A 26,750-nucleotide genomic window follows, 5' to 3' on the forward strand; every position below is an offset into this window, starting at 1 on the left:
CTGTTTCCCGTGCTGTGTTGTTCTTTGTTCTTTTAACATAGAACATTCCAGCGCAGTACAGGCCCTTCGGCCCTCGATGTTGCGTCAACCAATGGAACCAACCTAATGACCCTCTAACCTAAACTATTCCAATGTTATCCATATGCCTATCCACTGACCATTTGAACACCCTTAAAGTTGGCGAGTCCACAACTGCTGCAGGCAGGGCATTCCACATCCTTACTACCCTCTGAGTAAAGAACCTACCTCTGACATCTGTCCTATAATTATCACCCCTTAATTTAAAGCTATGTCCCCCTCGTGTTAGCCGTCACCATCCGAGGAAAAAGGCTCTCACTATCCACCCTATCTAACCCTCTGATCATCTTGTATGCCTCCATTAGGTCACCTCTTAACCTTCTTCTCGCTAACGAAAATAACCTCAAGTCCCTCAGCCTTTCCTCATCAGACCTTCCCACCATACCAGGCAATATCCTGGTAACAGTACGTCCTGTCCCATCAGCAGGGTCAGAACAGCAGAGGTGGTGGCAAAGTGGCATACGGTTGGGAGGACCCGGGTTCTGGGTGTTTTCAACATTGCCTCTCATCAGGTCAAATATGGAAACCTTATGATAACGTAAGCGTGACAGTATCAGCGGGAGTGACAACTGCACAGTCCTTGTGGGGACAATGTCAGGTCTTCACACTGTGGATCCCCTCCATTGTGTTGTGTGGCACTATCACCATGCTAAATCGGATAGACTCTGAACAGATCTAACCACTCAAGGATGGGCATCCATGAGGCACAGCAGAATTGTACTCAACTTCATAGCCCCATATATCACCACTCTGTCATTACCACCAAACCAGGGGATCAACCCTGGTTCGATGAAGCGTACAGGAGGCATGCCAGGAGCAATACTACAACACTAGCATCTACCCAGCAATGCGGACTACCTGCATGCCAAAAGCCAGAAGTAGAATCATAGAAACCCTACCGTGCAGAAAGAGGCCCATCGAGTCTGCACCGAACACAATCCCACCCAGGCCCTACCCCCATATCCCTACGTATTATACCCACTAATCCCTCTAACCTACGCATCCCTGGACACTAAGGGGCAATTTCTTAGCATGGCCAATCAACCTAACCCGCACATCTTTGGACTGTGGGAGGAATGATGTGGGTATGCCGGCGTTGGACTGGCGTAAACACAGTAAAAAATCTCTAAACTGTCTGTGCTTTATATGCTCTGTCTGAGGCCAGAACTCTCCATTCACCTGACGAAGGGACTAACCCCGAAAGCTTGTGAGTTTACTATCAAATAAATCGGTTGGACTAAAACCTGGTGTTGTCAGACTTTTTACTGTGGGAGGAAACCAGAGCACCTGGAGGAAACCCACGCAGACACGAGGAGAATGTGCAAACTCCACACAGACAGTGACCCGAGCCGGGAATCGAACCCAGGACCCTGGAGCTGTGAAGCAGCAGTGCTAATCCACTGTGCTACCGTGCCACCCCAACTTGTTATTACCGTAGCAAGTAATAGACAGTGCTAATCAATTCCAAGGCCAACTGATTAGATCTAAGTTCTGCATCTTGTCGCATCAATCCATAAATAGTGATGGACAATTAAACAACTCACTGGTGAAAGGTACTTTACAAATATCCCCATCATCAGTAATGGATGAGTCCAGCACATTAGTGCAAAAGATAAGACTGAAGCATTCACAACAATCTTCAGCTAGATGTGTCAAATGCATCACCCATCTTGGCCTCCTCTAATAACTCTATACATTATCAAGAACTGGCTGAAAACACTGGGTGCTGCAAAGACAGTGGGCCCTGATAACATTCTGGCAATTGTACTGAAGACTTGTGCTCCAGAACCTGTCGCTCCCTTAGCCAAGCTCTTCCTGTACAGTTACAACACTGGCATCCATCCTGCTAATCCTCTGACACTAGGGACAATTTCGCATGGCCGATCAGCCTAACCTGCACATCTCTGGACTATGGGAGGAAACCGGAGCACCTGGAGGAAAACCCACGCAGACACAAGGAGAATGTGCAAACTTCACACAGGCAGTGACCTGAGGCCGGAATTGAACCCAGGTCCCCAGCGCTGGGACCACAGCTGATGTTGAGACTCGGCAAAGACACATGAGCAGCAGAAATGACCTCTCCCCAACATTTCCTTAATGTGGAGATGCTGGCGTTGGACTGGGGTGGGCACAGTAAGAAGTCTCACAACACCAGGTTAAAGTCCGACAGGTTTATTTGTTATCACGAGCTTTTGGAGCGCTGCTCCTTCATCAGTTGAGTGATAACCATTTCCTTGTATAGAACAGTATGTAACAGTATACCTTCCTTGCTATAGAACAGAATATAACAGTATACCTTCCTTGCTATAGAACAGTATATAACAGTATACATTCCTTGCTATAGAACAGTATATAACAGTATACATTCCTTGCTATAGAACAGTATATAACAGTATACATTCCTTGCTATAGAACAGTATATAACAGTATACCTTCCTTGCTATAGAACAGTATATAACAGTATACCTTCCTTGCTATAGAGCAGTATATAACAGTATACATTCCTTGCTATAGAACAGTATATAACAATATATATTCCTTGCTATAGAACAGTATATAACAGTATACATTCCTTGCTATAGAACAGTATATAACAGTATACCTTCCTTGCTATAGAACAGTATATAACAGTATACATTCCTTGCTATAGAACAGTATACAACAGTATACCTTCCTTGCTATAGAACAGTATATAACAGTATACCTTCCTTGCTATAGAACAGTATATAACAGTATACATTCCTTGCTATAGAACAGTATACAACAGTATACCTTCCTTGCTATAGAACAGTATATAACAGTATACCTTCCTTGCTATAGAACAGTATATAACAGTATATATTCCTTGCTATAGAACAGTATATAACAGTATACCTTCCTTGCTATAGAACAGTATATAACAGTATACATTCCTTGCGATAGAACAGTATATAACAGTATACCTTCCTTGCTATAGAACAGTATATAACAGTATACATTCCTTGCTATAGAACAGTATATAACAGTATACATTCCTTGCTATAGAACAGTATACAACAGTATACCTTCCTTGCTATAGAACAGTATATAACAGTATACCTTCCTTGCTATAGAACAGTATATAACAGTATACATTCCTTGCTATAGAACAGTATACAACAGTATACCTTCCTTGCTATAGAACAGTATATAACAGTATACCTTCCTTGCTATAGAACAGTATATAACAATATATATTCCTTGCTATAGAACAGTATATAACAGTATACCTTCCTTGCTATAGAACAGTATATAACAGTATATATTCCTTGCTATAGAACAGTATATAACAGTATACCTTCCTTGCTATAGAACAGTATATAACAGTATACATTCCTTGCGATAGAACAGTATATAACAGTATACCTTCCTTGCTATAGAACAGTATATAACAGTATACATTCCTTGCTATAGAACAGTATATAACAGTATACATTCCTTGCTATAGAACAGTATATAACAGTATACATTCCTTGCTATAGAATAGGCTGCTTCCACTTTGAAAACATTGAAGAAATTTACAACCAATATAAATAGCAAAGAAGGGAAGCAAGTTCATAACGCAAAGAGCGAAAATTGGAGGAAGAGACATAATCCAGGATGATAACTGAAAGAGTAACAACTTCAATGAAACTAAATGATAAAATTATAGACTATCGTAACTCAGGAGGAGATCATTGAACACATGGAAAAGAAAATGATGGAGTGAGCCAGTCCATTTAATTTTCCATACCTCTTTTCTTTGAGGATACAGCATGATGATAGAATGCTGCTGGAGCATGCTGTGCCTGGGATTAGAATGATTGCTACCATCTGATTCACGGCACAGTCAAACAGAACCCTGAAACGGATCATTGGAAGTTAATGAGCTGGGAGGAATGTGGACAATGTCCCAATTATGTCGGTCTTGTTTGGCTATGTGATGGTTTGGGAGCACACTATTGTCCAAGTTTGCCAAAACATACATGGCTGAAGATGAAAATAGCCGCATTTCTCCGTACTGTAGCCAGATGGAGATAGCAGCAACCCTCCCTCCTGTTGGGAAAGATTCTTAATATTACAGCCAGTAAGCCTGTTGCCCAGTAATTTAGGAACCAAATTATTGTGGTGTAGCTTCCTTTACTTTCCTATCTGACTTGAGGAAGGATCTCACAGAATAGTTGGGTGTTATAAACAGTGGACTTCATTCTACAAACAGGGACCCCCCTCCCAACCAACCTTATTTCCCCCCCCCTCCCCCAGTTTGTCTCAATCTCCTTTCCCCTCCCCCTCCCCCCACCACCACTCTGGGCATTCCCGACCCCTCCCTGACCCCCACCCCCATCCAGTCCCAACTCACCCTCCCCACGCAGTAACACCGCCCCTCCCACAACTCCGACACCTCAGCAGGCCAAACCCACCCCCCCATCCCCCAATCCCGATCATTGTCCTTCCTCTCTCTATCACTGCCAAGTACAGAGTGGCAGCGGGTCCCCCCACCCCACCCCCACTGATCTCCCTCCCAGAAGCCCCACCCATAAAGACCCTAAGGCCCTGTCTTCTGTGGCCATTTGGCACTTCTTGATGCCTGGTGGGCAGTGCCAAGGTGCCCTCTGAGCATTGCCTCTTTGCCATTTGGACAGTGCCAAGCTGGCAATGTCCAGGGGGCACCCATTCCCCCTTACTCCCGACCTCCTGGGGGACCTTCTCTCCAGCAGAGTCAGGTTGCCAGCTCCATGCCAGTGAGGAGGTATTGTATACCCCACTGGAATGACCCACGCCTGGTAGGGATGGGGAAGAGGATAGAGAGCCCAGAGGCTGAAATGCTAATTTCCATCTGCCACGGGATCTTGACCAATTGGGCCAGTGGGCTGACGAATGGCAGATGGAGTTTTATTTAGATAAACATGAGGTGATGCATTTTGGTTGATCGAACCAGGGCAGGACTTACTCAGTTAATGGTAGGGCGCTGGGGAGAGTTACAGAACAAAGAGATCTAGGGGTAGAGGTTCATAGTTCCTTGAAAGTGGAGTCACAGGTGGGGAGAGTGGTGAAGAAGGCTTGGTTTCATTTGTCAGAACATTGAATACAGGAATTTGGACGTCTTGTTGAAGCTGTACCAGACATTGGTAAGGCCACACTTGGAATACTGTGTACAGTCCTGGTCACCCTATTATAGAAAGGATATTATTAAACTAGAAAGAGTGCAGAAGAGATTTACTAGGATGCTACTGGGATTTGATGGATTCAGTTATAAGGAGAAACTGGATAGACTGGGACTTTATTCTCTGGAGCGTAGGAGGCTGAGGGGTGATCTTATAGAGATCTATAAAACAATGAGGGGCACAGATCAGCTAGATCTTTAATATCTTTTCCCAAAGGTAGGGGAGTCTAAAACAAGAGGGCATAGGTTTAAGGTGAGAGGGGAGAGATACAGAAGGGTCCAGAAAGGCAATTTTTTCACACAGAGTGTGGTGAGTGTCTGGAACAAGCTGCCAGAGGTAGTAGTAGAAATGGATGTAATTTTGTCTTTTAAAAAGCATTTAGACAGTTACATGGGTACTATGGGCATAGAGGGATATGGGCCAAATGCGGGTAATTGGGATTAGCTTAATGGTTTTAAGAAAAAGAATGGCATTGACAAGTTGAGGGCAAAGGGCCTGTTTCCATGCTGTAAACCTTTAACTTAGCTCAGTGCTGGCTCCTGGCATGGAGCTGACTGCGCTGGAAGTCGGATGGCTGGAGACTCATGGAGGTTGTGGTGCTTAGTGGGATCCCTGTCATACAGCCTTTGCTTGAGTCTCTCAGCCCTGCTTTGGGGGTGGGAGAAGTGCCCCAAGATGCTTCCTTTTCTCAGAATGTGATGATGCCCCTGTCTGTGTAGTGAAGGACATGCTCCTGTCTATATCAATGGGGGTTAAGGGGAAATGGTCATGAAATTCAAGTTTTTAGGTATCAAGGTCACCAACAACCTGCCTTTATCCCTCCACACCGATGCTATAGTTAAGAAAGCCCACCAATACCTCTACTTTCTCAGAACAATAAGGAAATTTGGCATGTCAGCTCCAACTCTCACCAATGTTTACAGGTACACTATAGAAAGCATTCTTTCACAGCTTGGTATGGACTCCTACTCTGCCCAAGACCGCAAGAAACTACAAAATGTCATGAATGTAGCCCAGTCCATCACGCAAACAGCCTCCCATCCAATGACTCTGTCTATACTTCCCTTTGCCTTGGAAAAGCAGCCAGCATAACCAAGGACCCACGCACCTCAGCCATTTTCTCTTCCACTTTCTTCCATTCGGAAAAAGATACAGAAGTCTGAGATCACGTACCAACCGACTTAAGAACAGCTTCTACCATCAGACTTTTGAATGGACCCACCATATATTAAGTTGATCTTTCTCTATACCCTAACTACGACTGTTACACTACATTCTGCACTCTCTTCTTTCCTTCTTTATGAAGAGTATGCTTTGTCTGAATGGTGCACTGTGTACTACTACGTGACAATAATAAATCAAACCAAAGTCGAAAGATTCGGAGTTTTCTCCTTGAAACTTAGCAAATAATTCATTCATATTTAATTTTGGTTCCAATATCCTGGTGTAAAATGCTAGATTTCCTGATATGAGACCACAGCTCACACTGATTTACAAAATGTTAATGTGTTATTTGATGGACAATGACAGGCAATGTTGGATTTAAAAGATTATTTCACTGGAAGACCAAGTTGCTATAACTAGTCTGCTGAACAACTATATTTTACATTTCTTTCATCAAGGTGCTGTTACGTTGAACTTATTGTCCTATCCCCTAATGCCACACTACACTAAAGGGCAATTTAGCCTGGCTAATACACTTAACTTACACTCTTTGGACTGTGGGAGGAAACTGGAGCACCCAGAGGAAAGCCATACAGATACAGGGATAATGTGCAGACTCCAAACAGATACTTACTCTGAGGCTGGAATCGAACCCAGGTCCTTGGCACTGTGAAGGAGCAGTGCTAACCATCGTGCTATAGTGCCAACCAGTAACCCTCCAGTCCTGTCAAACTGCCTTAGCAGGTTCTGAGGGGAAGTCGAGTACATAAGAACATAAGAAATAGGAGCAGGAGTAGGCCATCTAGCCCTTCGAGCCTGCCCCGCCTTTCAATAAGATCATGGCTGATCTGAAGTGGATCAGTTCCACTTTCCTGCTTTCTCCCCATAACCCTTAATTCCCTTGTCTATCAGAAACCTATCTACCCGTGACTTAAATATATTTAGCGAGGTAGCCTCCACCACTTCAACGGGCAGAGAATTCCAGAGATTCACCACGCTTTGAGTGAAGAAGTTCCACCTCAACTCCGTTCTAAACCGCCCCCCCCTTTATCTTGAGTATTTGCCCATTTAATCTTGTGGAGGAAGTTGTTGATAACAGTAAATTGACTTGGCAAAGTAATGTTTCTCCACTCTTGGGATGCTGCGCAGCTGAAAAAGTCACATTTGTCGGACCTTCTTAATTGCGTTGAACCATGGACAGACTTGCTAAGTCACTTCAGACGGCACTGAGAGTCAATGCCAGCCTTGCGTATTGGCGAGGCCAGTGGTTCCTGAAGGATGTTGGTGAGGCAGTTGGCTTTTTATGACAATTGAGGAACTTCCGTGGACATTTTCTTCTGCTTCCCGGCAAGTGACACACAAGCTGGATTCCACTAGGCATGGCAATGATGTTCTGATCTGACCCTCACTGTGTTCCTGTTTCTATAATATACCAGTTTTACAGACAGTATTTTGTGAATGGTATACCACAATATCATTAGGCAGAGAGTGCATCACGTGCGCAAGATGGAACGCCTGAGAAATGGAGATTACAAATTCCAGATTGAAATGAATGGTTAACCAGGGTTTTACTATTCTTTAATAATGCGACAAAATCGAAAAGCTGGAAGGACCATGACTCAGAACCTTCCCTTCTGACTCTGTGCTGGGAAAGGGCAGGGGAGTGGAATTGATAGGATTGCTTTCTTCCAGCGTGGGCCAAATAGATGAAAAGGACTCTGTCTGTGCCTTAATAACTATGGCTGGAATTCTCTCATCTCGCAGGGATCATAATGGGGGAGATGAAAAAATTTGGTGGACCATTTAAAGCTCTGTTGAGCTGGGGTGGGAATCCCTGATCTTGGGGCATGACGGCTGGAGAATCTTGTTCGACGGCTGGGATTCTCCAGTCCCGCTGCAGCAAGCGGAGATTCGGCTGAGCGCTGGCAGTGGCACTGAGGCGCGTGAGGCCGGAGAATTCCAGCCTAAAGCTCTGACTCAATCTGAGACAAGCTGTTAACACTCACAGAGACGGAACCAAAATAGATTCACAAATTAATACCACTTCTTGCCAGCTATTCCAAAGTTCCAACTTTGAGTGACTGTGTGAACTCTCCTTGCTTGTGTAGTTAGCAAGAACGCTTGGAACAATTTGTACGCTGTCATCTGTCATCTTCCCTTTCATCTGGAAGTCTGATCAAAGCGATCTCAGTATCTCACTGCGATTACTCAGTATTGCACAATCTACCTCATTGAGGTAACATTTTGTCTGCACTAATGAAGAGAGCAATGCATTTTTGACAGCATGCTCAGAATATATTTCCAAGCAGGCTTTGAACAGGACTGCATTAAGCACTTCCTCAATACATTCAGGTGCCATGGTAGCACAGTGGTTAGCACTGCTGTCCCACAGCGCTGGGACCTGGCTTCGATTCCCGGCTCGGGTCACTGTCTGTGTGGAGTTTGCACATCCTCCCCGTGTCTGCGTGGGTTTGCTCCGGGTGCTCTGGTTTCCTCCCACAGTCCAAAGATAGGTTAGGCTGACTGGCTATGATAAATTACCACCTCACATCAGGGGGATTAAATATGTGTGGGGCTACAGGGATGGGGTTGTGGTTGGTGCAGACTCAATGGGCCAAATGGCCTCCTTCTGTACTATAGGGATTCCCTAATTCAAAGTTTACAATCCAATTAGAATGAAATAATTGCAGAATGATGCAGGGGAGAAAGAGAACATTTAACACGTGTTATCAGTTCAGGCCTGGATACATGAGGACAGATCTGAAATTTGCTGGTTCCAAATTTTTCTTTAATTTTTTACTGATCCTTAAAAACATTCCCAACTACAGGATGTTTCATCGTGGGACTGAACACATCTCGTCTATTCTGAGTTCCCAGCCAATTTAATCAATCAAACAACCTTCACAGGCCCTGTCTCTTTAGATTGTCTTTTATCTGCTCTTGGGTTGTGAGTGCTGCTGGCAAAGTCAGTATTTAGAGACCATTCCTAAATGCCCTTGAAAAATGGCTGGTGAGCCACCTCCGCTGCAGTCCATGAGGTGCAGGTACACCTACAGTGCTGTTAGGAACTCCAGGGTCTTATCCCAGTGGCAGTGAAGGAATGGCGACATATTTCCAAGTAAGAAATCTCACAACACCAGGTACATATTTCCAAGTCAGGGTGGTGTATGAGTTGGAAGGGAATACACGGGTGGTGGTATAGTCCCATACATCTGCTGCCCTTATTTTTTTGCTTGTGAGGTCTGGAAGGTGCTGCAGGAACTTTGGTGAGTTGCTGCAATGCATCTTTCCCATGTTTGGCCCATATCCCTCTACACCCATCTTACCCATGTAACTGTCTAAATGCTTTTTAAAAGACAAAATTGTACTTGCCGCTATTACTACCTCTGGCAGCTTGTTCCAGACACTTGCTACCCTCTGAATGAAAAAATTGTCCCTCTGGATCCTTTTGTAGCTCTCCCCTCTCACCTTAAACCTATGTCTTTAGTTTTGGACTCCCATATCTTTGGGAAAAGATATTGACTATCTAACTTATCTGTGCCCCTCATTATTTTACAGACCTCAATAAGATCATGCCTCTGCCTCCTATGCTCCAGAGAAAAAAGTCACAGTCTATCCAGCCTCTCTTTATAACTCAAACCATCAAGTCCTGGAAGCATCCCAGTAAATCTTTTCTGCACTCTTTCTAGTTTAGTGATACCCTTTCTATAATAGGATGACCAGAACTATACACAGTATTACAAGTGTGGTCTTACTAATCTCTTGGTCAACTTCAACAAGACGTCCCAACTCCTATACTCAACCCTAACCAATGAAAGCAAGCATGCCGAATGCCTTCTTCATCAACCTGTCCATGGTATTCTCAAGAGATTTGAGGTTTTGTTAGGAACAAAGGGTGTTTATTGGTAAGAGAAATTTGGGTACAGGAGATTTGCAACTCTGGGCTGCCCTGGAGCAGAGTCCAGTCCTTACATGTCTACCAAATGGCTGTTCGATGACTCTGCCTGAGAGAGGAGTCTATCCTCTGGGGTGATCACTCACTCACAGTTTCCATTGGCCTCTCAAAGTCAAGAGACCTACTTCTGCTGTAATGTCTTGAGAGACAGACACTACAAACACAACAAAACCACGCTGCAGTCTGTAATATCAAGAAAATGTGTTCCTCAAACAGAATATTAATCAAAAACCCCAGAAGGAGAGGGTGGGGGGACACCAAAATGTTGTACTGAAGGAGACGCTCTTGATTCTGCTGGAAAAGCTCAGCAGGTCTGACAGCATCTGTGGAGAGAGAGCAGAGCTAATGGCCGGGATTCTCCAGCCATTTACATCCCTTCACTGCTGCCAGTAGGACAGAAAATTTGGCACTCAGCCAAATCTCCGTTCACTGTGACAAGACCAGAGGATCCCACTGGCAATGGATGGTTGGTGAATCCTGGCCAACATTTCGAGTCTGGATGACTCTTTGTCAGACTCCCTTGATGATCTGCCCTCTCCTTGTGCACAGTTAAGGAATTCAATATGTATATTGAGCAAGCCTGCTGATCTGAAATCAATAATGTCGTAGAGATTCCACTTCATCCAATGATTTGGTGTGGGATGGCTTTTGGTGGGGGCCAGTTGGTGCCAATGGCAGACTGTCTGGTGTCCTTCACAGAGATACGGGTAATATCTTAATAAGGAGCATTTAACTTGCCTAAATCAGCATCACCGAACTCCAGGAATAGATGAAAGAAAATATCTTCACCGGTTTGTTATAAAGCAATTGCTTTGATGCAAGAGTTTGCAATTGCTTTGATCACAACTGTCTGCAGATTGTAGCCAGGATAACACAGCTTTCCAAACACTTTGGTGAAATCGTGCAACCTTGAACATAAGAACATAAGAAATAAGAAAGAAATAGGAGCAGGAGTAGGCCATCTAGCCCTTTGAGCCTGCCCCGCCATTCAATAAGATCATGGCTGATCTGAAGTGCATCAGTTCCCCTTTCCCGCTTTCTCCCCATAACCCTTAATTCCCCTGTCTATCAGAAACCTATCTACCCAGGACTTAAATATATTTAGCGAGGCAGCCTCCACCACTTCAACGGGCAGAGAATTCCAGAGATTCACCACCCTTTGAGTGAAGAAGTTCCTCCTCAACTCTGATCTAAACTGCACCCCCCCTTATCTTGAGGCTGTGCCCTCTAGTCCTACTATCCTTTCTAAGCAGGAAGAATCTCTCTACCTCTACCCTACCCATCCCTTTCATTATCTTATACGTCTCTATAAGATCCCCCCTCATCCTTCTAAACTCCAACGAGTACAGACCCAGTCTATTTAGTCTCTCTTCATAGTCCAACCCCCTCATCTCCGGGCTTGTTCAAACTTGTTCATTCTTTCATCTGTGGAAGAAAGGACATCAATGGTTACATTGATTGAATGGTTGAATCGCTTCTATTGGCAATCTCTGACACACCTGGGCCAATGCTTCATCATTGCCCACACGCTTCCTGTGGCTGAATGCCTTCTCTTGATTACTCTTCCATAATACCACAACTTGACAGTCACTCTTTGTTGTGTAGATGCCCTCACCTTCAACACAATGGAAATCTGTCATCCCAGGGAGGAAAACAGTTAGCTGGTATGAAGAGATTCCTCATCAAGTCAAACTCTCATCTGGAGAAGATTGGATACATCAATGTATCCACATCCATGATGAATTGTATTGTCCCTGCCATGAATGAAGAACTTTATTCATTCATGAGATCTAGGTGTTGTTGGCTAGACTGCATATTATGCATCCCTAATTGAAAGTGTTGGTGACCTGCCTTCCTGAGACACTGCAGTCCACATGGTATAGGTATAACCACAATGCTGTTAGGGGGAATCCCAGAACTGTGATGCAGTGATGGTGAAGGAATGGCTATATATATATCCCCAGGTCATGATGGTGAGTGGCTTAGGGGGAAATTCCAGGTAGAAGTGTTCCCATACATCTATAAGAACATAAGAACATAAGAAATAGGAGCAGGAGTAGGCCATCTAGCCCTTCGAGCCTGCCCCGCCATTCAATAAGATCATGGCTGATCTGTTGTGGCTCAGTTCCACTTTCCCGCCCTCTCCCCATAACCCTTAATCCCCTCTCTTAGCAAGAACCCATCAACCCGCTTCTTAAAAATATTTAGCGAGGCAGCCTCCACCACTTCAACGGGCAGAGAATTCCAGAGATTCACCACCCTTTGAGTGAAGAAGTTCCTCCTCAACTCCGTTCTAAACCGCCTCCCCTTTATCTTGAGGCTGTGCCCCCTAGTCCTACTGTCCTTTCTGAGCGGGAAGAGTCTCTCCACCTCTATCCTATCCATCCCATTCATCATCTTATACGTCTCAATGAGATCTCCCCTCATTCTTCTAAACTCTAACGAGTACAAGCCTAGTTTATTCAGCCTCTCCTCATAGCTCAACCCCCTCAACTCCGGTATCAGCCTAGTAAACCTCCTCTGCACTCCCTCCAGGGCCAAAATATCCTTGCGCAGGTGCGGCGCCCAAAACTGCACACAGTACTCCAGCTGCGGCCTCACCAATGCCCTATACAGCTGCAGCAAGACCTCCCTACTTTTATATTCAATCCCCCTCGCTATGAAGGCCAGCATCCCATTCGCCTTCCTGACCACCTGTTGCACCTGCAAGCTGGGTTTTTGCGACTCATGCACAAGGACTTTGTCCTTCCAGATGGAAGCAGTTGTGGGTTTGGAAGGCACTGTCAAAGGAACTTTGCTGAGTTCCTGTGTGTGTATCTTATAGATGGTACACATGGCTGCCACTGTGTACCAATGGCAGAGGGAGTGAATAGAGTGACACTCAAGCAAGCTGCCTTGTCCTGGATGGTATTGAGCTTACTGAGTGCTGTTGGAGCTGCATTCATTCAGATAAATGGAGGCCATTCTATTATACTCCTGACTTGTAGAGTCCTAGTCTGTCCCACTAGTGGAAACATCCTCTCCACGTCCACTCTATCTCGTCCTCTCAGGATTCTGTAATTATCCATTGCCTTCAGCCATTTCTTGATATTATGTGGAGTGAATCAAATTGGCTGGAGACTGACACCTGTGATGCGGGAGACATAAGGAGAAGGCTGAGATGGATCATCAGCAGTTCTAAGAACATAAGAACATAAGAAATAGGAGCAGGAGTAGGCTATCTAGCCCTTCGAGCCTGCCCCGCCATTCAATAAGATCATGGCTGATCTGAAGTGGCTCAGTTCCACTTTCCCACTTTCTCCCCATAACCCTTAATTCCCCTGTCTATCAGAAACCTATCAACCCGCGTCTTAAATATATTTACAGAGGTAGCCTCCACCACATCAATGGGCAGAGAATTCCAGAGATTCACCACCCTTTGAGTGAAGAAGTTCCTCCTCAACTCCGTTCTAAACTGCCCCCCCCCCTTATCTTGAGGCTGTGCCCCCTAGTCCTGCTATCCTTTCTAAGTGGGAAGAATCTCTCTACCTCTACCCTATCCATCCCCTTCATTATCTTATACATCTCTATAAGATCTCCCCCTCATCCTTCTAAACTCCAACGAGTACAGACCCAATCTATTTAGTCTCTCTTCATAGTCCAACCCCCTCATCTCCGGTATCAGCCTAGTGAACCTCCTCTGCACTCCCTCCAAGGCCAATATATCTTTGCGCAAGTGCGGCGACCAAAACTGCACACAGTACTCCAGCTGCGGCCTCACCAGTGCCCTGTACAGTTGCAGCAAGATTGTTGGAGATTAACTTGAGATGGGAGGCACGGGCACCACCTACAGGATGAATATTCACCACCTCTGACGTATCTCAATCACTAGACAAGACATTGCAGGCACTCTCCCTGTTGAACCATTTTTGATGAAGAAAAATCTAAACTGTACACTCCAGACAGTTTGTGAATCATTGAGTATTTAAAGCAAACTCATCATCATTTGAATGCTTCAGAGACTGGAACTAAATCTCCACTGATTTGCAGCAAGAAGCCAAGTCCTAATAAATCTTACTTTGTATTTAGATAATCAGAGGACAGACCTTACACAAATTGGACATTCGCCTGAGAGAACAGACACAGATAATGGCTTTGATGATAATTGAAGGACGTGTGAAAGAGGTGACTTTACTCTTAAAAAGAACTCTATTTTGAGAAGTGCCGTTGACAGTTCTGGAGTTTGAAGCCAACTTGCCAAGCTACATATCCACTATATAAAAGCAAATTACTGCGGTTGCTGGAATCTGAAACCAAAAGAGAAAATGCTGGAAAATCTCAGGTGGTCTGGCAGCATCTGTAAGGAGGGAAAATCACAGCTTGGTATGGGCTCCTGCTCTGCCCAAGACCGCAAGTAATTACAAAAGGTCATGAATGTAGCCCAATGCATTACGCAAGCCAGCCTCCCATCCATTGACTCTGTCTACACCTCCTGCTGCCTCGGCAAAGCAGCCAGTATAATTAAGGACCCCACACACCCCGGACATTCTCTCTTCCACCTTCTTCCGTCGGGAAAAAGATACATAAGTCTGAGGTCAGGTACCAACTGACTCAAGAACAGCTTCTTCCCTGGGGCCATCAGACTTTTGACCTACCTTCCATTAAGTTGATCTTTCTCTACACCCTAGCTATGACTGCAACACCACATTCTGCACTGTCTTCTTTCCTTCTCTATGAAGGGTATGCTTTGTCTGAATAATACACAAGAAACAATACTTTTCCATGTATACAAATATACGTGATGATAATAAATCAAATCAAATCAAGAGCTGATGTTCCAAGAGCAGAAGACCCTGTGTCAACGTTGACAAAGGAAGTTCTGGACTCGAAACGTCAGCTCTTTTTTTTCTTACAGATGCTGTCAGACCTGCAGAGATTTTCCAGCATTTTCTCCTTTGGTTATATATCCACCACCTCGATTCAAACAGTGGATGAAATTTTAACTGTCGCTTTGGTATATTGCATTAACTCGAATTGATTTCTTCACCAGTGCAGGGTTAAGATCACAAGCCTTTGATACTAGCCCTGAAAGGTGGTAAGTACTGAATTCCGAATAATCACTGCATGCAGCGACAGTCTTTTTCAAACTGCTCCTTCCAACTTTTAATAGAAGGGGGCAAGACATTTCTCATCACCACACTTTCTCTTGTGGATATCTTACAATTAAAACTGCCAAATGGATTTATCCCATGTCTCGAAACTGCCCCACCAATATTGCTGCAAAATTGATTTATTAAATACCACATTTGAGTTGGTTTTATGTTCTGGTATCGTGTCAATGAAGAACTGGGTAAAGACTGATAGAACTCATTTCAAATATAACCTTTGCCAGCCATTAGAGAGTAACCTTCATCATTTTTTGCAGGCTTGAATTAGAGTGGAGGTCTCCAGAGGTGAGAACACTTTGCTTTGTAATAGAGTTCTAATGCACTGTGCCATTTAACTTATTTTAGCTCATTATCTTCCCAATCAGATGGTATCAGTACTTCATTCAGATACTGATCCTGTTCAAATACAACAGCTTTGCTTATCACTAATGGGGTGTGCTTGGGTTTTCCTCTGTATTAAGTGGTCTTAGACGCGTGCTATGGCTCTCTCTCCCTCTGGCGATTGCTGAAAGTAGTAAGAAGCCTCACAACACCAGGTTAAAGCCCAAAAGGTTTATTTGGTAGCAAAAGCCGATAGCTTTCGGAGCGCTGCTCCTTCATCGGGTGAGTGGGAGTTCTGTTCACAAACAGGGCATGTACAGACACAAACTCAATGTACAAAATAATGGCTAGAATGCGAGTCTTTACAGGTAATCTTAAAGGTACAGACAATGTGAGTGGAGAGAGGGTTAAGCGCAGGTTAAAGAGATGTGTATTGTCTCCAGACAGGACAGTTAGTGAGATTTTGGAAGCCCAGCACATTGGGGAGACCATGCTGCGACAAAGGATGAATGAACACCGCTCGATAATCACCAGGCAAGAGTGTGGTTTTCCTGTTGGGGAACAATCCAGCAGTCACAGGCATTCAGCCTCTGTATTTGTATTCCTTTAATCCTCCAACCCTTTTTCTTTCGGCTACTAATCCAATCTAGTTGCAGTTTTTTTGGAGAAATCGACTATGGATGTGAACGCCACAACCTCGCAAGTCTCTGTTCAAATAGATCTCTCCCCTTGTCCATTCCAAATCACTTACATTTAACCTTGTATCTCCGGCCTTCCATTCGCTTTAGTTAAAACGGCAGCATTTATCGTCCTCTCCGCTAATCTCTCATCGTTTCAAACATTGCTATTCCATCACCCAGCCACCTCTGTGGTTTAAGTAAAAAGAGGGCTCGGTTAGATATTCCGAACCATTTGCTGTCACAATGGAAAGATTCCCAATTTATAATGTGACATTTTTCACTTTAAGTAAGTTTCATCATCAGCTGGGTTTGATTGTTGGGTGATATTCACACACACACGGGGTAATTGCAGCTTTGATCGTAAGTCAGACAATATCAATCCAGCTGTAGACTCTCTGCATCTGGCTGAATCCACTTTCCTGCTTTACATTATTAGTCAAAGTTGCAATTAGCTACAAATATTCAATGGATTTGTGCTGGTATTCTCGTGCATTTAGGTAAATGCTTGCATTAAATTAGCACAACAGAATCTCACACAAAGGCAATAGCTGTTGGATCATTAACAATTTGATCCGTCAGTTTGCAGCACCGTCTCGCAGTGGGTCATAACGGTGGCTTCTCTGTAGCCAAACTACGCAATGCCCAGACGGATCTCTGATTGTTCTGTTCAGAGCCATTTCTTTAACAATCTATTTTACAGGGCATGGGCGTCGCTGGATAGGCCAGCGTTCATTGCCTGTCTCTTATTGCACCTCAGAAGATTTTCGTGGCGATTTCTGCAAATATTGTGGATGTTTTATAGAACAGTTTTCAAAACTGTCAAATGAGCAGTTTACCATCGCATGAACACAGCCTGCACCCTCCGGATCAATGGCAATGTGCTTACGCTGAGAGAATAGAATGAATATCTCTGTGTAAAATTTAATACAAGCATTGATCGAAGGAACAGGAAATATAGTGCCAGATTTGGACAGAAGCTTCTGACCAATTTGTGTTGCCAATTTTGATTTGATTTATTATTGTCACGTGTTAGTATACGGTGAAAAATATTGTTTCTTGTGCACTGTACAGACAAAGCATACTGTTCATCGAGAAAGAAAGGAGAGGGCGCAGAATGTAGTGTTACAGTCATAGCTAGGGTGTAGAGAAAGATCAACTTAATGCAAGGTAGGTCCATTCAAAAGCCTGTTGGGATGGAGCCGTTCTCGTGTCTGTTCATACGTGACCTCAGAATTTTGTATCTTTCTCCCGACAGAAGAAGGTGGAAGAGATTATGTCCGGGACGTGTGTGGTCCTTGGCTGCTTTTTAGAGCCAACAGGAAGTGTAGGCAGAATCAATGGGTTGGAGGTTGGTTTGTGTAATGGACTGGACTTCATTCACGACCCTCTTTAGTTTATTGTGGTCTTGGTCAGAGCAGGAGCCATACTAAGCTGTGATACAACCAGAAAGAATGCTTTCCATGGTATATTTGTAAAAGTTGGAGAGAGTCGTAGCTGATATGCCAAATTTCTTTAGTTGGTGGGCTTTCTTAACTATAACGTCAGCAACAGTTGGGTGGGACTATTATGGTATGATAATAATGTTTTTTCTCTTTTAATTCACAGGTTTTAAGTCGGTCCACCTTGTTGTCCAACGAGGGGCATACACGCGATGGGTCGTACTTGGGCTGCTCTTGGATGTTCGAGATTGGCCTAGTGCTTCGTGTTGTTAGTGTACGCTCAAACTGGACCAGGTGCTGGGCAACACGGCAGCTCAGTGACTATCACTGTTTGCTGTGCAGACACATGGATTTGGTGTCTGTGGGAGTTTGCGCATTCTCCCCGTGCTTGCGTGGGTTTTCTCCGGGTGCTCCGGTTTCCTCCCACATCCCAAAGATGTGCTGTTAGGCTGACTGGAAATAATAAATTGTCCCTAAATTAGTTTCCCTCAATGTGGATGGCCATAAAACAATAGATAAGGGTCATGGGTGGAGGGGGGGGACTGGTAATGTTAAAATGGCGGCGCGGGCTCGTTGGGCCAAAGGGCCTGTTTCCCAGGCTGTTTTTGTTCTTTGGGACCAGGACAGATTGTTGGTCAAACTCCAAGTGAATGTTAATTGACTATAACCCTGAACAGTGAGACCTAATGGACTGTCTGTCAGTGAGACATCACAGATAACAAGTGTGTTGAGTCCCACAAGAAATCCCACTCACCCATCACTCCTGCCCTTCATTAACTTCCATTAGCTTTTGTTTCCCAATATCTTACATTTAACATTTTAAATCTCTCCGTGCCCTCACTTGCTGTAACTTCCTATAATCCTACCAGCTCTCAGGAATTTTACATTCCTCCGGCTTTGGCATCTCTCACGTTTGTTTCACCCCTTCATAAGCAATCATGCCTTCAGTTATTTCAGCTTTGCAATCTGGAATTCCTTTCCTCCATCTCCCATAAGAAACCCAATTCTGAAGAAGTAATATCTCACCAAGAATCACCAACCTCCAAAAGCAGCCAAGTAATCTTCATGGCCTTGAGAGAGATGGTTGTGCAGTGATAAATGTCACTGGGCAATGTAGAGGCACAGGCTCTCGACTCAATTTAAATCCAACCATAGAAATTCAGTTAATAAACCTGGAATATTAAATTAAGTCTCGGCAATGATGACTGGCATAAGGAAATCTGCCATCCTTATCTAGTCTGGCCTACATATGACTCCAGACTCCTAGCAATGTAGAACAGAATAGAAGTTCTACAGAAGGAGGCCATTTGGCCCATCGAGTTTGCACTAACTCTCCAGTCGAGCATCTTACCCAGTCAAAGAACAAAGAACAACACAGCACGGGAAAGAGACCCTTCAGCCCAATGAGCCCACGCCGCCATTTTAACATTGCGAGTCCCCTCCCCACCCATGACCCTTGTCTATCTCCATAACCCTCGTATTTATCCCACTCATCCCCCTAATCTTGGGACACTAAGGGGCAATTTACCATGGCCAATTCACCAAACCTCAACATCTTTGGGCTGTGGGAGGAAACCAGAGCACACGAGGGAAACCCACGCAGACACGAGGAGAATGTGCAAACTCCACACAGACAGTGATCTGAGGCTGGAATCGAACCCGGATCCTCGGTGCTGAGAGGCAGCAGTGCTAATCGCTGTGCCACCGTGCCACCCTAGTTGATTCTTACCCTCTGAAGTGGCCCAGCAAACGACTCAGTTCAACAGGAATTATAGAGAGGAGCAACAAATGTTGGCCTTGTTCATATCCAATGAAAGAATTAAAACAAAGAGATAAACAAATTGGAAGTAAATTCATAACAGGCACAGTATTTAATCAAAAAGGTTGAATCAGAAATGCATTGATAGAAAGATGATACATACTTAAGGATATACACATAAACTTTGACACCCAAAGCAGTAGGGAGACAGGAGAGAAGGTTCAGGACAGCATGCAAGTTAAAGACAGCACATTGAATAGTGAAGGCAGTGTCAGTAATCCTAGTACCAGACAGATCAGAGAGTAAGGGTAATCCAGATTAAACTGCATTTATTTCAATGCAAGAGTCCTAATGGACAAGACAGATGAACTAAGAGCGTGGATGGGTACATGGGACTGGGATGGTATAGCTATTGTTGAAACTTGGCTAAGGGAGGGACAGGACTGGCAGCTCAGTGTTCCAGAGTGCAAACGCTATAAGAAAGATAGAACAGGAGGCAAGTGAGGAGGGAGAGTTGCATATTTGACTGGGGAAAATGCTGAGTCTACATGGGTAGAACTTTAGAAATAAGAAACGGGAAATCACTTTGATAGGATTGTACTGTAGGCCCCCAAATGGTCAGTGGGAAATTGAGGAACAAAGGAGATTACTGATAGCTTCAAGGAAAATAAGGTGGTAATAGTCAGGGATCATAACTTTCCCCAACTTTGACTGGACAGCCATAGTATTCGGCGCAACATCGTGGGCCGAAGGGCCTGTTCTGCGCTGTAATGTTCTATGTTCTATGTTCTATGTATTAGGGGCTTAGATGGAGGAAAGTTTGTTGAGTGTATTCAGGAGGAATTTCTCATTCAGTATGTGGATGGCCCAACTAGAGGGAGGCCAAAACCTGAATTCCTCCTGGGAAATAAGGAAGGGCGACTGACAGAAGGGTTAATGAGGGAGCACTTTTGGATCAGTGACAATAATTTGATTAGTTTTAAGACAGCTATGGAGAATGATAGATCTGGCCCAAAAGTTAAAATTCTAAATTGGGGCAGGGGCAATTTTGATGGTATCAGACAGGAAGTTTCAAAAGTTGATTGGAGGAGTCTGTTGGCAGGCAAAGGGACATCTTGTAAGTGGGAGGCTTTCAAAAGAGTGTTAACCGGTGTTCAGGGTAAGCACATTCCTTTTAGAGTGAAGGGCAAGGCTGGTAGAAGTAGGGAACCCTGGATGTCTCGGAATATGACATGCATAGGCTGGGAGAGATGCAAAAGAGTCCAGAGGGGCAATTTTTTCACTCTGAGGATTGTGAGTGTCTCAAATGAGCTGCCAGCGTTAGTAGTAGAGACCGGTACATTTTTTTTCTTTTAAAAATCATTTGGACAGTTACATGGGTAAGATTGGCATAGAGGGATATGGGCCAAATGCGGGCAATTGGAATAAACCTGTTAGACTTTAACCTGGTGTTGTGAGACTGTTACCATGCCCACCCCAGTCCAGCGCTGGCATCTCCCCATCACAGCTACCATTTGTAACACAAAAAATATCATCAAGTCTATGGCCCTTTGAGTCTGTTCTGATATCTGGCAGCCAGTTCAGGGGACTGTATGTCTTAATCCTGACCCTGGACAGACAGGCAGAATGATAGATAGACAGGACCACTACATTATTGCCTGCCACTCAGATTAGCATGGTCTAATAATGACACTGTCCCTTCAGATGCTGTAGAATTCAATCTGGGCTTTCTCTGATCTGGACACGATTATATTTTCATTGTTTGTGATGAATTCAACACTGTTTTTAAACTCGCGTTACTTCTTTCTCTCCAAACTTAGCTGCCTGCAGGCTTTGAACAGATAAGATGATCACACAAAGAACAAAGAACAACACAGCGCGGGAAACAGGCCCTTCGGCCCAATGAGCCCACGCCGCCATTTTAACATTGTGAGTCCCCTCTTCTCCCTATGACCTTTGTCTACACCTCTATTGGACTCCACAATAAAGGAACCAGAACCAGATTGGGGGGAGACTAATTTCGGGACAATTTGTTAACACCAATCAGCTTAAGAGCACGTTTTTGGGGTGTGGGAGGAAACCCGGAGAAAACCCACGCAAGCACGGGGAGAATGCGCAAACTCCCACAGACACCGGCCCAAATCCATGTATCTGCACAGCAAACAATAATAGTCACTGAGCTGTCGTGTTGCCTGTCAGCTGGTCCAGTAACTCCAGTGACATGGAGGTTGTGGGTTTAAAGTTGAGATTTCGTGTTCAGTGAAAAAAATGCAAGGCTAATTGTCAGTTTTTTTTTGTGTGTGTTTGAGTTGCAGCCTCCCTATTCCTGGGCACCATTTATCCTTTACACAAGCCAACCATTGGAAAACCAATTAGAAAGTACACTTTATCGATAAGTATTTCTTTATCTTTCTGAGTTTAGCCTCATGCACTTGGCATAGATGCCCCTCCTGAAGTAGCTAATTTATATATTGCCTTTTCCCATGTCTCTTTTCTCAACTCTTAATCATCTCCTTCAACAATTGGTTGAAAGATAACTCAATCTCTCTCTGGGTGTCCTTCCCAAGGACATACACTATTGTTTGTAGTTTTAAATACTTGGTCCAATTCTACAGCTACTAAGAACTTACTAGGTTACTGCACAATTTTAGAATTACTACCGGGTAACTGCACATCAGGTATGCTTACATTGTGTCCTGATAAAGGATTAGTTAGCCATCAGGAAGCAGAGTGCAAGATTAGGATGGCACAGTGGTTAGCACTGCTGCCTCACAGCGCCGGGGATTCAGGTTTGAATCCCAGTTGGGTCACTGTGTGGAGACTGCACATTCTCCCCATGTCTGCATGGGTTTCCTCCACGTGCTCAGGTTTCCTCCCACAGTCCAAAAGACGTGCTTAGGTGCATTGCCATGCTAAATTCTCCCTCAGTACATCCGAGCAGGCAGCAGAACGTGGCAACTAGGAGATTTTCACTGTAACTTCATTGCAGTGTTAATGTCAGCCTACTTGTGACTTAATAAATTAAATTTAAAGGGCACTTTTTTGGGTTGGCGAATTGTATCTCATGGAATGCCACGAGGCTCAGTGTGAGGGCCCCAACTATGATCCAAACCCACACAATTAACTTACATCAATGACTTGGATGGAGTGGCCCAGTGCCTGGTTGCTAAATTTGCCGAAGACACCAAGATAGGTCATAAAGTAAGTTGTCCAAAGGAGGTAGAGTGTCTGCAAATGGACACAGCCAGGTTAAGTGAGTGGACAACAATGTGACAGAGGCAGAATAAAGTGGGAAACGGTGAATGTATCCACTTTGGCAAGAGGAATGGAAAAGCAGTATATTATTTAACAAGGAGAGATTGCTGAACTCTGAGGTACAGAGGGACCTGGGTGTCCTGATGCGTGAATCGCGAAAAGTTTGTCTGCAGGTACAGCAAACGACTAGGAAGGCAAATGATGTTTATTGTAAAGGGAATGGAATATAAAAATTAGGATGTTGTCTGCGGCTGTCCAGGGCTTTGTTGAGACTGTGGATGTCTGTGTGGAGTTTGCACACTCTCCTCATGTGGGTTTCCTCCGGGTGCTCCGGTTTCCTCCTACAGTCCAGAGATATGTGGGTTAGGTTGATTGGCCATGCTAAAATTGGATCTTAGTGTCCTGAGATGCGAAGGTTAGAGGGATTAGCGGGTAAATGTGTGGGGGTAGGGCCTGGGTGGGATTGAGGTTGGTGCAGTTTAGATGGGCAGAATGGCCTCTTTCTGTGCCGTAGGGATTCTATGATCCTATGGAAGACTACTCCTGGAGCAGCCAGGCATTTTGTGGGTGGAAGGAGGAGGAGCACCCAACGTTCAAATGAGACTGCTGATGGAAGTGTCTGCTCAATCCTGAGGCCATTCAGCCCGTCAAGCCTGCACCGAACAACAATCCCACCCAGGCCCTATCAACATAATCCCACACAGTTACCCTGCTCATCCCCCTGACAGAAGGGGGAATTTCGCATGGCCTAACCCGGACATCTTTGGACTGCGGTTGGGAACTTAAGCATCCAGGAGAAACCCACACAGATATGGGGAGAATGTGCAAACTCCCAAGGCCGGAATTGAACCCGGCTCCCTGGCACTGTGAGGCAGCAGGGTCACCGCAGCTCAGGTGAGGCCTTCATGAACAATCTCAACCGGTTTGGAAATTGAACGCACACTGTTGGCATCAATCTGCATCACTAACCAGCTGTCCAGCCAACTGAGCTAACCCAGCCTGATAACTACCCATGGTAGCGTGTCCCTTCAAGGGTAAAGCTCTCAGAGGGTCAGGTAACCTGTTTGGGCGTGAAACCTGGAGCTGAGTGCAGGCTTTCCTTGCCAGTTACGAACCTGGAGTGGTGGACATAGTAAATATCACTCCCTGGAAGTAATGATTTTGGTTAACAGAGTGTTCAGCTGTTAACCTACTTTGGTTGTTTCCCTTCTTTTTAAGATACTACAACACCCAACACTCCAATCTCCACTGCTCGTAGCCATTCTGTAATCTAACAACACTTCCTGAATTGTTTCAAATCAATTGAAGTAAACAGCATAAAAGCAACCAGTCTAAATAAAACCACTTTGTCCTTACTTAATTTCTTGTGGCACAGTGGTCAAGAAAGTGTATGGTGTACTGGCCTTCATTAATCGAGGGATTGAGTTTAGGGGTCGGGAGGTAATGCTGCAACTTTATAAGACCCTTGTCAGACCCCACTTGGAGTACTGTGCGCAGTTCTGGTCGCCTCACTACAGGAAGGATGTGGAAGCTACTGAGAGGGTGCAGAGGAGATTTACAAGGGTGTTGCCTGGATTGGGAGGCATGCCTTATGAAAATAGGTGGAGGGAGCTGGGACTCTTCTCCCTGGAGAGACGAAGGTTGAGAGGCGACCTGATGGAGGTTTATAAAATGTTGAGAGGAATAGATAGGGTGGATTCTCGGAGGCTATTTCCCAGGGCTGAAATGTCGCTACGAGAGGACACAGGTTTAAGGTGCTGGGGAGCAAGTACAGAGGAGATGTTAGGGGTAAGTTTTTCACTCAGAGGGTGGTGAGTGAGTGGAATCGGCTGCTGTCGGTGGTGGTGGAGGCGAACTCGCTGGGGTCTTTAAGAAGACTTCTGGATGAGTACATGGGATTTAATGGGATTGGGAGTTACAGATAGTTCTATGGCCTGGTAGGTATGGATGTTATCGGCGCAACTTGTGGGCTGAAGGGCCTGTTTGTGCTGTAGTGTTCTATGTTCTATCCATCTATCCATTTATCATCCTCTGATTATTTCTCATCCATCTATTTATTCATCAACCTGTCTGGTTATCTCTTTGTACAGCAAAGTGTGTTTCTTATAGGAAGGATGTGGAAGCTATTGAGAGGGTGCAGAGGAGATTTACAAGGATGTTGCCTGGATTGGGAGGCATGCCTTATGAGGATAGGTTGAGGGAGCTCGGTCTCTTCTCCCTGGAGAGACAAAGGATGAGGAATGACCTGATAGAGGTTTATAAGATGTTGAGAGGTATTGATCGAGTGGATTCTCAGAGGCTTTTTCCCAGGGCTGAAATGGTCGCTACGAGAGGACACAGGTTTAAGGTGCTGGGGAGCAGGTACAGAGGAGATGTCAGGGATAAGTTTTTCACTCAGAGGGTGGTGGGTGAGTGGAATCGGCTGCCGGCAGTGTTGGTGGAGGCAAATTCGATAGGGTCTTTTAAGAGACTTCTGGATAAGTACGTGGGACTTAGTAAGATTGAGGGCTATAGGTAAGCCTAGTCGGTAGAGATATGATTAAAATATAACCATAGAATCCTACAGTGCAGAAAGAGGCCCTTCGGCCCATCGAGTCTGCACCGAACACAATCCCACCCAGGCCCTACCCCCATATCCCTACATATTATACCCACTGATCCCTCTAACCTACACATCCCTGGACACTAAGGGGCAATTTCTTAGCATGGCCAATCAACCTAACCCACACATCTTTGGACTGTGGGAGGAAACCGGAGCACCCGGAGGAAACCCACGCAGACACGAGGAGAATGTGCAAACTCCACACAGACAGTGACCCGAGCCGGGAATCGAACCCAGGACCCTGGAGCTGTGAAGCAGCAGTGCTAACCCACTGTGCTACCGTGCTGCCCATAAATTGATTGGTGCAACTTGTGGGCTGAAGGGCTTGTTTGTGCTGTAGTTTTTCTATGTTCTTTTTCTGAACCATGTTGGCAAATTTACCATCCTTAGATTTGAGATGGAGCGTAAATCCCAGTATCGACTGGCTGGGCAGAATGGCCTCATTCTGTGTTTGCAAAACCCATGCAATCCTGTTCCTAAGTGGCTCCCCAGGTAGTTTGAGTTTCTCCCAGACTGGTTAGCTGGTGCGACAGGGTGGTGATTTTTTGTTTGGCTCTGCAGGGTAGGGTTTCTCATGAGCTGTCTCTCTGTTACACAGTTGGTATATTCATTCCCATTTGGCGTGCAACTTCAAGCTTGCAGTTAGACTAAGGAGCTCCTCAGGGCAGCAAAAAGGACATCAGTCCCAATGAACACATCCTTTTTTCCAATTCAGTTCCGCTGACCTACATCCTCACCATATTCCCCAACCTACTTTCGCTGCCAAAGTGCATCCAATTATCTCATTATCTCCTCAGTAATATCGTTAGCAGTATTTATCCATTACCTTACAGTTCCCCTCGTTCTCCCTTCTGACACTTAATGCCCTAATTTTTTCTTCTTCCCCGATACTTGAACCTCGTCAGAAAATTGAACAATTGCTTCCGATCAGTTTGGTCGAACACCTTCATATTCTTGCAAAGTTCATTGAGATTAGCTCCAAGTCTCCATCGCCCAGTCAGGGTAACTCTTGGCTTCCGGATTTTATTTTCGGCGCAGTGTTTACTCAGTAATTCACATAATTACGGCTGATGTGTTTTTCCATCCCCTCTGGAAGCAAAGGTTATTAATGGTGAAGTTTAGCTGCAAATGCTATTGACACTTGGTCAGTCTGGAGACTGTAGTCTCCTCGTGTGTGCACTGCAGTAA

The sequence above is a fragment of the Carcharhinus amblyrhynchos genome, unplaced genomic scaffold (assembly GCF_965287045.1).
Source record: "Carcharhinus amblyrhynchos unplaced genomic scaffold, sCarAmb.v2.hapA scaffold_41, whole genome shotgun sequence".
Lineage (NCBI taxonomy): Eukaryota > Metazoa > Chordata > Chondrichthyes > Carcharhiniformes > Carcharhinidae > Carcharhinus > Carcharhinus amblyrhynchos.